This window comes from Lutjanus erythropterus, chromosome 23, assembly GCF_056507025.1.
Source record: "Lutjanus erythropterus isolate fLutEry1 chromosome 23, fLutEry1.hap2, whole genome shotgun sequence".
NCBI classification, from domain to species: Eukaryota; Metazoa; Chordata; class Actinopteri; order Lutjaniformes; family Lutjanidae; genus Lutjanus; species Lutjanus erythropterus.
Genome location: NC_139339.1, coordinates 8562489 through 8576540, shown reverse-complemented (window position 1 = coordinate 8576540; position 14052 = coordinate 8562489). Strand labels below are relative to the sequence as shown.

At 40.8% G+C, this 14052-nt stretch overlaps 1 protein-coding gene across 17 annotated transcripts in view; it reads left to right on the top strand.

Moving 5' to 3' along the window:
- Window positions 1-14052, top strand: part of ptprda (protein tyrosine phosphatase receptor type Da) — a 256470-nt gene that overhangs the window by 69671 nt on the left and 172747 nt on the right. For 11 of the 17 annotated variants that reach the window (XM_084711944.1, XM_084711936.1, XM_084711941.1 and 8 more), the window contains exon 1: window positions 9622-10102. The exons of 1 other annotated variant lie outside the window; for it this stretch is intronic. The gene's annotated coding sequence lies outside the window, so the exon portion shown is untranslated. Of the gene's footprint in view, window positions 1-9621; window positions 10103-14052 lie in introns of those variants that run through there. 5 more of the 17 variants (XM_084711945.1, XM_084711940.1, XM_084711938.1 and 2 more) reach the window with 1 other exon arrangement.

Below are 14052 nucleotides of genomic sequence, written 5' to 3'. Positions count from 1 at the left end.
TAATGAAAAGACTTCTGCTGTCTCTTCCTATGGAAGAGACAAGAGAAGGTCCTCTAAGAGATTATAATGAGAAACTTTCTCAAAATAATGAGTTAATATATTACAATAATAAATAAAGAAAGAAAATCAACCTGTAAGTTAAATTAATTATTTCCAAGGACTAAAATTAATGTTTTATTTGATGGCCATGGTGCCCTAGCATGTGATCTCCTTACCCTCAGAAGAATAACAACACCTAAGGCCATGTGTTCTTGCCCCTAAAATTATGAAATTCCACGCCTGACACAATCTGTTCTATTAGCTTCTGTGGTCACACTTTAGTTGCCACATTGGTGCCATCCCGGGTTCGCTAATCAAAAGCTCCTCAGAAGATAATCAAACCTGATCAAACATGTAACATAAGCCTGCAGTCAGCTCCTCCAATCTGAGGCAGTGTCACACTAGACTAGACATGTAGTGAGTTTCACCAGAATTTAAGACTACGTGCAGTCAGACCAGGCTGCAGTCAGCTGCACCAAATAAAGTTAATGTTTAAGCACTGGCAGCACCACCAGTAAGAGCTAATGTATTACCACAAGATTCACCCCAGGTTCAGCTGGTCAAACACTGCAGCATTGCAGAGAATTTAAAAGCACTGAACTTGTTCTTCCAACAAGCTTTTTTACTACATATGAGCAATGGGATGAACACACAAGTTTTCTGCCAAAGTTATTACAACTTTGAATTAATTTCACATAATGTCATATATTTCTGTGCTCCGGGGGCAGGCGATACGGCCTTAATATCACAATATGTCAGGGTATTTCGGCAATAATGATATTCTTGACATTTTTTTGTTTTTTACCAAATTCTGAAACATATTTTTGGTTTAGAACTCACAAAAGCTGCTCCAGGGTGCTTCTGCTTGATGTGGTGAAATTAGTTTGTTGTATTGCCCCTTTTCATTGTCACAGTCTTTTCACACATTTGATCTTTTGTAACCAAACCACTTCCGCACTACTGAAGTCGCTTGCCGTTTTGGAACTTACTCCTCCACCACGGAGCTTGTTACAATGTTATGTCACTTCCAGCCACGCTTGTCGCTGCTGTGTGTTTCAGTATAACGTCATGTCATCAACAAGTTGGATTATTGCCATTATCGCAATATGTTTGTAAATTCTACCCATATTATCGTGAACAATTTGATATGGCACACCCCCACTGTGCACATATTCTCATGTTCCCTGCGCTTTCAATTAAACTGAGATCAAACTATACCCCTATAAATTTCCTGACTAACTTTGACTGTTGCTTTTTGAGTAATGTATACTCACAAACTCTCTCTAGAATCATGCCTATTTTTATTCTAATGTGTGATTACAAACACACAGTTTTCACTTTTCGTCATTGCACAACCATCTTCGGGCCAGGTAACCCTCCAGGAGGGTAATTTGGAAACTTAAACAGGGCTAATTCAATAATCTGGCTTCAAGAGGCGTTAAAGAGACTTTGGCCCTGGGGGACGTGTCATACGGCTGTCATTGTTTCCAAGTTATGTAGGTCACTAAATGAATTATACAGATGTTATCACTGATTGTGTTATGCACTGTATACAGCTGTCTGGCGTCAGACCATTAAATTAACCACTTCTTCCCTATCGTGTACGTAATTATGGCAATCAGTCTGGCTCTCGGACTTCACGAAAACTTCCCCCGCATTATGAAATGATGTTTGGTCTGTGATGAACTAAGTCCTCCGGTTTCGTTGAAATGTTAATTGCTCATGAAAGCATGACTGTATGCTCAGCCATCCATCATGTCTGACAGATTCTCAGAAGGAGAAAAGTATTAGATGTCTCGGCCAAGGACTACACTTGGGTGTTGGTTTACAGTTTTCGTGCCTTGGAGATGTGTGTAATATCACCTTGGCATTTGTCGCTCTTAGCTCACCTCCCTCCCACCCCCAATTCCTTACCCCCGCCACCCACCCAGCCTTCTCTCCCTCTCTTGACTGCTTGGGCAGCGGCCATAAACAAGTCAATCTCAACACATTGGATTAGATTTATCCGCTTAAGATAGATTGTTATCCCAAAGAGCGTGAGTCTCGCTTGATGGGGAAATTAATTTTACGATGACTGGTTTACTTGATCAGGGTTGCGGGGGAGGTGGGGACTACAAATGTATCAACTCCGGGGCGTTGAGGAGCTGAAAACAACAGTCCTTGTTTTTGATTCAGATAAGTTGTCTCTCTTCTCAGCAGTATTATACATGGTGTTGTCTTTGGGTCGCAGAAACTAGAGTAATGACTTGACTGACAGTCATTTGTAAAGCGCCAGCAACTTGTCAAGGGTGAAAAGGCCTGCACCTCCGGCTACAGGAAGATTGACAGTGAAAGATATTGTATTTTCCCGTCTGTCTGTCTCACATTAAATGTGAAATTGACAGTTTTGTATGCAGAATTATAAATGGACTGCCTGATCAGAAGTACAGTGCAACGTATCCAGAATTGAAATGCTGTCCACGGAGGAGAGAAATCCTTTAAAATAGCTGTCAGCCCTCCCAAAATCTAAAGTGTTAAACTGATACGGCAGTTATTGGATTGAGTTACAATGGGACTGACCTCAGCCTATTGAGCAACAAAGCCCCAGTCTGAGCCTAGTTCTTAGTGTAAATTCATCTGACAAGCATTACTTAAATGCCTCTTTTATCAGACTAAAAGCAAACCTCTTTTCTTGCAACTTAAAGAACAAGTTGATTGATTTTCTTCCTGTGTTGTCTGTCTGTGTCTGAACCAGACAGTTTAAAGCTGATACACAACAGAAAAGTATGACTTTAAAAAGTAGTTTTATTCCCACTGAGATAAACACTGCACCCTGTAAGATGAAATCCCACCAAATCTATAAAGTGATGTGCTTTGTACAATAACTTGCATAGTCCACAAGGCCACCGCTGAAGACACTGCTGAGAGAAAATGTATCGTTTAAAGTTTAAGGGATCTACCAACTCTAGCACATGACACAAAGGGGCTCTCAAGGACTGAGCTTGTGTTCAAAAGCATTTTCAGTCATTTTAAACCAGACGAAAGCCATGCTAGTGGCTCTGCGAGGCTGTATTTAGGCTTTGAGCTAAATGCTAATGTAAGAATGCATAATATTTAGCATGCTACCATCTTTGTTCAACATGGGACCATTTGCTAATTAGCATTGGGAGTGCAGCTCAAGGCTGATGCATGGAAATGTCATAAGTTTTGTAGGCATTTGGTCATAAACCAAAGGGAATTGGAGTTTTGACCTGATGATGCTGCTCAAAAAAGGTAATTGTAATTCACCATTAGATGAACATGAATGTCTGTATGAATATGAATGATGCATCTCCACTGCAACCCAAAGTTAAGAAAATAAGCCAGAATATCTCAGATACAAGCACTGCCATCTTGCACTTGGACGTCATTTGGAGCCAGAGTCTGCGCAGTAGTCATCTCTGTCAGGCTTAGATAATTATATAATTATATATTATATTTCAGTTATAATTAAAACACAACTCATCAGAAAAAACATACATCAGCATGACAGAAACCATGTTTGAGAAAAATTTATCTGGTGTTCTTTGATTTTTTTTTTTTTTTTTTTTTTTGGCCGATTTCCTCTCCGTAGCAGGATGTATGCTGCCACCACCAGGGGGCAATCAAGATGTTTTGGCTCTACTTTTTGGGGAGATGTCACACTGTTTATATGGTCTTTACATATGTTAATGGTCTGTACCAAATTTCATGGGAATACAACCAATAGTCGCACAGAAATGTCATTAAAAACAAACCATGAATGTCTATGAAAAGTATTGTACCAATCCATGCAATAGATGTCGAGGATATCACTAAAAGAAAAGTCAGAAGATTTTCAAAGTTATTCATCCTCTGGCGACCATGAACGACTGCACAACTTTTTTGTGTCAATCCATCTAGTTGTTGCCAAGATATTCCAGTCAAATTTTGATACTTTGCATAATGAAAAATAGCATAATATTTCAATATCCATGGTGACGAGATGAGTGATGAGTAGCTGCTAATGAACACTAAACCGAACTAAAATCATCATCTAACATGGCATTCAAATTATTGTTTGGCAGCCGGTGGGGCAACCCACTACCATTGTTCAGTAAAAAAAAAAAAAAAAAAACTTCACATTTCATTATACATTTCAAAATACATGAGAATATTCAATGCTAATTAGTTTGTTAAAGTCAGACTCGTCCCTGCAGATTTATTGTGTGGGAAGGTACACAGAGAAACACATACATCAAAGATTTGCTTACATTATTCATCCAAAGCAAATGCATATTGATACTGTATAACCTTTCGCATTCCTGCGCTGCATTTGCATTGTATTTACATAGTAAATGTCAATCAGTGCTACACTTTGCGTGACCCCCACACATGTAAGAATGTAAACATGCCTGTGGCAGTTTATGAAACACTGCTGGCTCGCATAATAGTAATGTGTTGTCATTGTCCTACAACAAAGAGGTCTGCCAAGTGAGACTTTATTATGAATTTAAATGACCCTCCTACACTCGAAGAAATAAGAATTCAAAAAAGGGTTTTTCCTGAAGAGATAAGGTTCTATCAAGAACATTAGCTCGTGGAAAATACCTTTTTTGAAGAAAGGGTTCTTTGTAAGAATCAAGGTTCCATGAAGAACCATTTTTATACAGACAATCTTTTGGAAGAAAGAGCTCCTCAAAGGGTGGAAGCTTCCACAGATAACCCTTTATGTTGGGCTCTAGGTAGAACTTTCCAAAAGGGTTTCCAAGTGGAAGCTGTATAAAAGGTTCGACCAGGAACCGAAAAAGGTTCTCCCATGAGGACAAGCTGAAGAACCTGTCATGGTTCTAGTTGGGACCTTTATTTCTAAGAGTGTACTGTCAAGAGTATTAATAGACAAACTTGCAGCGTGTGGTAACGCCGTATCTCAGCGCGGCGCTCAGGTTTTCTGGGTGTTGGATCCTTCTTGTTGAAGGACAGTTGGTTTATAGACTAGCGCGTCCTGTTGGGCGACAGAGTTCAGCCACGATAGGCCAGCAAGGCAGGCTCTTGATAAATCCCACACTTGCCCCCATTTATCAACAAGTGCTGCTGTATTGCTGCTATTGCTGGTGCCAAGAATATGAAAGCACAAGGTTAGATGCAGAGCAGAATTGTAAATCTAATAACTAGTGTCATCCAATTATATTCAAAGATCATGAATGCAGGAGAGGGATTTGAAGAAGAAAAAAACGAGAAGCTCCCTACAGTCATGCCTCGAAGGTGAATGTCAGCAGGCCTCAGCTAAAGATTGAAATTTTTTTTTTTTTGAAGAGAACTGAGGTTTATCAATGAAAAAACCAAATGTTTACGTGCCGGGAATCCAACCTTCATCCTTCAACCTTCCTCCTGATAAATAAGAATATTTTCCAAATAATTGCTTTGGTGCGAGTCAGATAATCAGACATTTGTGATGTACAGTACATCGTGCCTCTAGACACAACCAGCTATCACTCCCACAATGCTTTCTCGCAGCCAGCAGTCGAGGGCAACAGTTCACATAACAGTAATTTCATCAAGTTTCTCTATTGTTCATTGTCGCAAAAAAACCAACACTTTCTTTTGGCCTATAAATCTACATGCGGAGGCTGTATCAAATTCTGCCCTCGGAAAATGGAGCCGGGAATAATTTGCAGGTATAAATCACCGTCACTGTTACTCAATCAGATACGTGACATGTCTCAGTGCAGGTAAGAAAACAGATCTGCTGACTGAGGCGGTCTGTCTCTCTGTCTCTAAGAGTACTATTGTCGGTTGCTAGATGTTTGTGTCTGCAGGGCGAGGTTGTTCATCAGGAGGTTTGGGTTGCTGCCACAAAAGCAACTTTTCTCAAAACACAATTGGTCATAGTCATCTGTCTCCCCGGGCCATTGCTGTTATTTTTCTGTAGCCCTACATCAGAGGACTGCGCTCTTGAGTGTGTTATCACAAGCAATATTGTCCCTTTATGCGTTGTTGTGCACCATTATGTCTATTCAGTGACGATGTGAATGAATGACGTCCTGGAATCATTACATGAAATGTGTGATCATTACACATGGATTATACCGCAGAGGTTACTGCTCAACTCGGCTGCTTTAACAGGCTGACCTTGGTGTACATAATAACGCAGTCTGTGAAGGCAGTTTCCCCACATACAGAAGCAACGCCTTTGATAAAAATAAACAAAATGGCAGATGATATGCCTCTCCAATAAGGCACACGTGCAGACACATTCAAGCACAGTCTGACAACAAAATCAATACAATATCCCTACAGGGACTTACAGTGTGTCTGTGGCTCTCGGTGATGAGTTCGTGGTGACCTTATTGTACATGATGGTACTTTTAATGCAGTTTGCGCTGACATTATCATAACCACAAAGCCTCCATGTATGCACCGCATCAACACTCACCTGCTTAAGGAGCAGTGGTAGAACGTAACTAAGTACATTTACTCAAGTACTGTACTTAAGTACAGTCCTGTGGTAATTTTATTGTGTTTTATACTCCACTGCATTTCAGAGGGAATTAATGCACTTTTTTACTTTTGCTATAGTAAGGGTTGACCTTTTTGTTTTTTGCAGCATCAAAACTGATTATTAGTAATCAAGGAGATTGATAAACAATATTTGGAACTGATATGCATTTGCAGTAAGCATGAAAATCTTAGTATCAAAATTTAGAATGACCCGTTTTCTGCTACTTTAGTAGAAACTTGACAGATTCAGGATTTTTTGAGCCTATGTTAGGAAGTGAAAAAAAAGATCGACTTAATATATCAGACAGTATTCTTTATTTATATAAAATCCAAAATCATGGCACTGAAACAGTAAACTGTCAGTGATTAGTGATTTCTTAAAAATAATTAGAAGCAACTATAAACAAAATGACAGATGTGAAAAATCTGTAAAAAGTACTGGACAACATACAGTCTACGCTAATACTGATATAGTATATTGGCCAATATCAGGCTGATAATACCTGCCGACCCAATAATATCAGTCGATCGATATATCAGTCTGACACTACTTTATTCTTTCATGTCACTATTTTGGAGGCAAATGTTGTCCTTTTTAATCTACTAGGCTACATTTATTGATTACCTTGGTTACTTTGTAGATTCAGATTATGAATATAAAATATAAATCGATGTTTATGACCAAGTATGATCTATTCATACAAATTTAACTACACAGCAGTATATAAAGTGTGCTTATTAACAATCCAATAGTAATTTGGGCAGGACATTAAGTTATCTTACAGAGTGGACTACACACAGAGAGACGGCTACATCAGAGGCATAGTAGCGAATTTTTTCAGTTAATTATTTCATAGGCAATCAGATTTTATAAATAGCAATTCTGGCAAATGCTGAATTTTGGAGCCAGTAATGAGCGAGGCTGATAATCAGTCAATCCCTATAAGCTATGTGAAATAATTTTCTGATTAAGATGTTTAAAACTATTATGAGCACATACAATTTGATGCATTTCTATAGAGTAAATAACTCAATATTGTATTTAAAAAAGTACTTAATTGAAGAATAAAGAATAAAACACTTGGTTAAAGTGAACAATTTAGAGTAACAAAAACACTTTGTGTGTGTGGACTGTATTCCTGAATGTGCAGGTGTCATATAAAGATTCAATCACTGTCACAGATGTCACAAATGTAGATGGCTGCCCCTGAGGTGCACAGCACTGACAATGTGCACACTTGACCTACACTTATATTTGTCTCAAGTTTGCAAAGTGCTCAGTGCAGAAACCTTATTTTAATGTAATGTTGCAACAATCTCCATCTTAAGCAGCTATTATATAACTAGCTATTTTAGCATGTGGGCTTGAAGGTAGCATGAATGTAAGTCAAACATTGTATTTACAAATACAATAATTCCTAGCCAAAAAATAATATTAATAAGAAAAGAAAAATACCCTTTGACCTGAAATCACTTTGGTCATAAAATCTGCAATGTTGCTTATATAGGCCTTTTCCACCAATGTGGAACTGGCCCGTTCCAGTTCCAGCACCTAATTTTGAACTGTTCTGAACATTTCCGCCAAAAGTAATTAAAAAAGAAGAATAATAAAAATAATAATACTAATAATGGTTCAGAACCTGAAAATATACATAGCAGATTTTCCTTGAGAACCAAAGTTGCATTGTGCAACCCCCTCTGATGATGACAAACTTGATTACAATGGTTCCACTAGTAGAAACAGGCTGATTCATTAGACAGCACCCAGGCTCTAAGTAGAGGAGGCGGCTCAAGAACCAGAGCTAATTTGGCAGAAAAGGGCCCTTGACATGGCATTTGCGCACTCAAAAAGAAAATGTGAGTGTACAATATTAATGACATCACTACAGAGCTTCTCTGATTGGTGTTTCAACACTCCCCAGTCTCCCCTATTAAAAAATTAAGCGCATGCTTGCATGTTAATGCACCAGTAATAATTACTAAATAGGACAATTAACAACCTAAAGGTGCAAAAATTGACAAAAACCCATTTTGCCTTTAAAGTGAGTGTTTTGTACACTTCACGTTACACTTTAAGTACATTTTGCAGGTGGCACTTTAATATTTCTACTTAAGTAAAATTTTGAATACAGTTTTTTTTATGTAACTAACTGGCTGGTCATGGGATATTTTAACATTTTCCATATTTTTTGTACCTTTTCCTTAGACATTGTCATTCATTCTTATTAGTGATGCACGATATGATATTTTTTCAGCCGATACCGATATCCAATAATTACCCGCTTCTCATGGCGGATACTGATAAGATAACCAATAACTTCACATTTTTATTTTTTTAATATTTCATAGCTCTTACCAAACCAAATCTAACTGACGTCACTACAACAACAAAGAACAGTTCAGACTCTTGTTCATTTAATTTTCTAGTAAAGTTCATCAAAAAAAAAAAAAACTTCACAAATTTACTTTGGCTTTTGTAGAGGATTTTGATGAAGAATCCAAATGAAATGTTTTGACAATCTGCCAAGATCTGTCAGATTTTTCAGATAGAAGTATAACAAATTTTTCTTGGCTGGACAGGCCAATGTCGGCCGATAATTTATCGACATCCCTAATTCTTATTAAGTCGCTCCAGAACAGGCAGTTGGCTGGATTATTGACATACAGTATGTGTTTACTATCCCACCTCATAATAACACAGCTGAAGCCATGTAATAACACACAGACACACACCCAAACACTCACCCACACTCACTTACACACACTCCCACGTCTCTCTCTAACACAAATCTTCCCACTAAAATAGCCATGTCCAAGTGCACATTCCTGCAGTGGACTTTGGGGGTGGTGGTGGTGGGGGGGGTGATCCAGGAGAGTTGGGAAAGTGGGACCTCGCTGAGTGACGTCACCCCTCCCACTCACACCTCTCTCTCTCTCTCTCTCTCTCTCTCTCTCTCTCTCTCTCTCTCTCTCTCTCCCTCACTCACTCACCCATTCTCCCGTTTGTCTCTGCCCGGGGTTTTAGTCTGAGCTCGGCAAAGAGAGAGAGAAAGAGACGGACAGACTGACAGACAAGAGAGACTGACAGACACAGAGGAGCGAGTGAGAGAAGGAGAGAGAGAGAGAGAAAGAGGAGAGAGGAGGAGAGGGAGAGAGGAGGGGGCTGTGTGTCCCGGCAGCCACAGCGCACTCTTCAAACACAACCACAGTCTCGCCACGTTCAATCCAATGAAGATCTAAGGAGCAACAACACAGACACACACACACAGAGAGCCAAACCAGAGAATATATAACACGCACTCCACGTGTGTGCGTGTTTTGCGTCCCCGAAGATCGTTTATAGCCTACGCTGGTGACGGACAACTCTAGGAAAAAGAAACGAAATAAGAACCGGGAGGGGAGACCAAGAAGAAGAAGAAGAACCTGGATTTCTTTCCTCCACGTTATTTTATTTCCCCGGGACTCGGCTGTCATTACTGGATGTAAAAAAAAAAAAAAAAAAGAAAAGAAAAGAAAGAAAGAAAAACTCTCGACTTGTCTTTCGACAGAAGACTGAGTTTCAAACTGACCGCAAAATGGTGATAAGGTAAGTCTCGTTTGACGAGCCGGGCTGCTGCTGTGAGTTTGGAGGTTGTGACTGAACTGAAGTCGCTGCCTGCCGCAGTGATTTCAGGTGTGCGTAGAGCCTCGTGAAGTTGGTCCAAACATATTAGCTTGAGACAGTTTACACGTATTTATCCCGGGGTTTATTCTGGGCTGTACGCTGGCTGGCGCATTTAGGCGCACGACCGTCACATTTATGTGTCAATAATTGTTTTACGCAGAGTTTATTTTGTGCGCAATCTTGAACGGCGCTGTCAGAGCCACATTACAGTATGTAAAACGCCACGAATGGCACACAATACCGTCATGAACTGGTTTGATATATGTTTTTAATGTGTACCTGCGCGTTAACTACATTGGTGAATGTGCAGGTGGAATATTTTTTAGTCACGGTGTGCGTTTGTGTTTAATTTCCAACAAATTATCACCACACGGTGTGTTAAATACAATGCATCGCCTCAATGTTGCGTTTCTAGCAGGTTGCAATTGATTTTTTTTACCCTTTATATGACAAAAACGACCTGGTCAAACATGTTATTTTAAGCTCACTTCTGTCATGTAAATACAGTTCGTTTAGTGGAAGCCTTTTCCCGACGAATCAATTGTGAGGAATTTTTCAAAGTGCATTCCTGCAACTCTCCAGAGATCCCTCATCTTATCGTGGCTTATTTTTAGAACACATTTGTATTTATTTTTGCAGGGGTTTAAAGTTGACTGTGCTTTTTAAAGAGCTCGCATGTTTAAAAGAGAGAGGGGGGAAAAAAGGCAGCTAAATATGAGTGAGTGAATCAGTCAGTCAGTCAGTCACGCAACCCTTCTGTCAATCAGCTGAAAGTGAACCTTTATTTCCAGTAGAGCTGCCTGTCTGTGCATGCCACCTGTGCTCAGTGTGCCAGTTGGGCCACTAGGGGACCCATTCTCTCCAGTCAGTGAGGAGGATGCTGTGGAGAGCCATGAAGAAGGGCTTTTAGGTACCATGCCATTCCCTCTGCCCCCCCAGATTTTAGAATCATAGAATAAATAGGCATAATCAAAATAATTGGTGTCCATCAGCTTGTCCATCTGAAATTCATGTTAGAAGGCATTAAGGTGTCAAAAATTAATTAAATGTAGCCTTAAAAGAAAAAAAGAGCATATGCAGTGTAACATATTGCTGTTTGAGCCAAATGAAAGGCAGTGATTGAAGGTGGAGTAGCTACTGAGATCTTCCACGGGCCAGTGAGTGTGTGTGCATGTGTGTATTTAAGCATGCAAATGTGTGTGCATGTGTGTTTGCTCAAGCAATTCCCAGTTTACAGCCAGTATAAGTAAGCACTGTGGGAGAGGAGAGCTCGCCCCGGTACCTCCACCGTCTCCCATGTTTTACAGTTCCCAGCTCCAACAATTAGCACTCGCCCAATTTTGACACAGTGCAATTAAAGCTGTCACCACACTTTCGATTTCCAATTTTGCTGTTGCGACAGCGGCGCTCAAAAAGAGGAGACAAAATGGATATGCGCTAAGGTGTAAGCGCTACAGTCCAAAGTCGCTGAAGAGAAGAAAGTGTCTCAGTCGTGGAAAAAGCGGCACTGATGCGGCCATCTTCTTTTAAAGCCCTCGCTTAGTGCCTTTTTTTTTTTAAATCCTCAAAAATAAAACGGATTTTTAGTTGGAAATCTTGATTTAAATTGTGAAAATTCTTTCTTATACCATAAAGGAAATGAAAGGAGAAATGAGTCAAGCTTTTCTGTGTCACTCACCTCTGTGTGTGTGTGTGTGTGTGTGTGTGTGTGTGTGTGTGTGTGTGTGTGTGTGTGTGTGTGTGTGGTGTGTGAGTGTGTGAAGGATACAAACAGTTCATGGCATGCAAGCCATTAAATTGAAAAATGATATAAGGCTTTAGAAAGTGCCTATAAGGGAGTAAGGCCATTTTTGCGTGCCTGCCGATCTACCTTTTCCTCCAGTTTTTTGTGCCTGGAGCTCATTCTGAAATCACATCCCACATTTTTTGACAGTGTCTGGAAGGGACAACGGAGTATTTTCGAGAATGAATGTTGGAGAGAAGTCAGCAATGTCTTTCAGATGTCCTTTTCATTTATTTCTGAATTGCACCTGGCTAAGTGTCTTTTTTTTTTCTTCTTTTTTTTTTTACAAGTGCTACTATATTTGCGGGTTAAAACGTTAAGCTCATAGATACAAGCACATTTACAGCAGTGTGTTTAATGTAACAGAAGCATCTTTAAGGACTACAGGAGCTTTCAACATTTCTTTATCCAAGTCGGCACAAAGCCAAGCCCTCTTACAAACAAGTGTGCCTGCACCTCGCAGTCCCATTGTCATAGCACAGCCAAGTAGCTCTGACTCACTGGTTTATTTTCAAGAGTGGACAAAAAAAGAGCGAGAAAAAAGTTAGTTTTCTATCAGTGTGTGTGCCTGTGCCCGTGTGTGTGAGCGCTACTTCAGGAATTCCAAGGCCAGGGCCCCTATTACGAGTGTGGAATGAGAAATCAACACTTACATTACAAAAATGGATACGTAAACATAGAGGCCACAATTATCAGGCGCCGTGGTGTTGGAACTGGAGGAGATGGAGTGCCAATAGGTCTGTTAGCAATCACCCCCCTCGCTGCCTGCCCTCTGTAATCCAGTGGGTGTATTCTAGCTTATTTTGTGCCAGCAACAGCCCTTAACAACTACCCACTGACTGGCAGGCCGGCTGGCTAGCTGGCAGGGTGGGTGGTTGGTGGATGCAGGGGAAGTGTAACTGGTAGAGGTCGTACAGGAGGAGGGGAAAAAAAAGGCAGGAGGGTCATGAGGTGTGTGACGTTTCAGTGTTTAGTTGGTGTACTTTGCGTACTGTACACTGGATATGGATTTATGTGCATGCATTTCCTTGCAGTTTAGCTTCCTTGTGTTCATCAAGCGGCGCGTGTGCCTGTGCGTCAGGGGCCTCCAGCCGACTACACTTCACTGAGGCCGGCTTGATGCATTGTGACAAATGAGAAAGCAGTTTGATTTCGCACAACACTGAGCTGCACTCCAGCATAATGAAGTGATCATGACTTTACCCTTGGTTCACTTTGGCCCCGGTCCCGCTGTGTTTTTCCCCTCTATTCAATCGCTTCACTCACTTATTTACTTGGCAAGCATTTCCTCCCGTAACCTCTAGTACTGCATAACTAGCGTCAAGGGTGGGTTGCTTGATAAAAACCACCGCTACGGGGCATTGGTTTTACACATAGGGGAACGCTAGCAGTTTTTATTGATATTCAAGTTGCCACTGGGTTGGAATAATAAGGAGCCTATTTTCACGCCCAGGCAAAATCACCTCTACTGTCCATCACCCTGTCAGGGCCGGAAAGCTGAGGCGTAAATATTGTTTGGCAGTGGAGGGAGCACAGGGCTATAGCTGAGCTTGTTCTTTCCTGTTTGCTCTCTCTTTTCTCTCCATCCTTTCTTATATTAGTCTGACTTTCTATCTGTCTCTGATGCGCCTCATCAAAATGAAAAAAAAAAAAACGGTCCCCAGCTCTTTCCATCTTGATTTCACTACATATCCTCCCCCTCTGTGAAAAATTACTTGTATGTACACACAAAGCGCACTGTCACTTCCAACATGCTCGAGCGTCATGTTTGGGTACGGCGCGAAACGCTTCGCCTCCAGGCTCTGCCTCCAGGCTTTTGCGTACAGGCGGTGGGGGTACCGATGTGTCAGAAACAAGGAGGGCTGCCTCCCCACCCCAGCTGTCCTTTGCTTGCAGATTGGGTTTCAGGAGATATGATGGATGCCAAACGCCTGTAGCCAGTTGTGAAGACATGGAGGGGGAGGAGGGAGGGAGTGCGCGGGTATGGATTTGGATCGGGGTCAGTGGCACTGGCAGAGGATTGGAATTCTGCCCTTGACCTCCATGTTGGATCATCCCCACATCTAACCACTAACAGCATGTCACTATT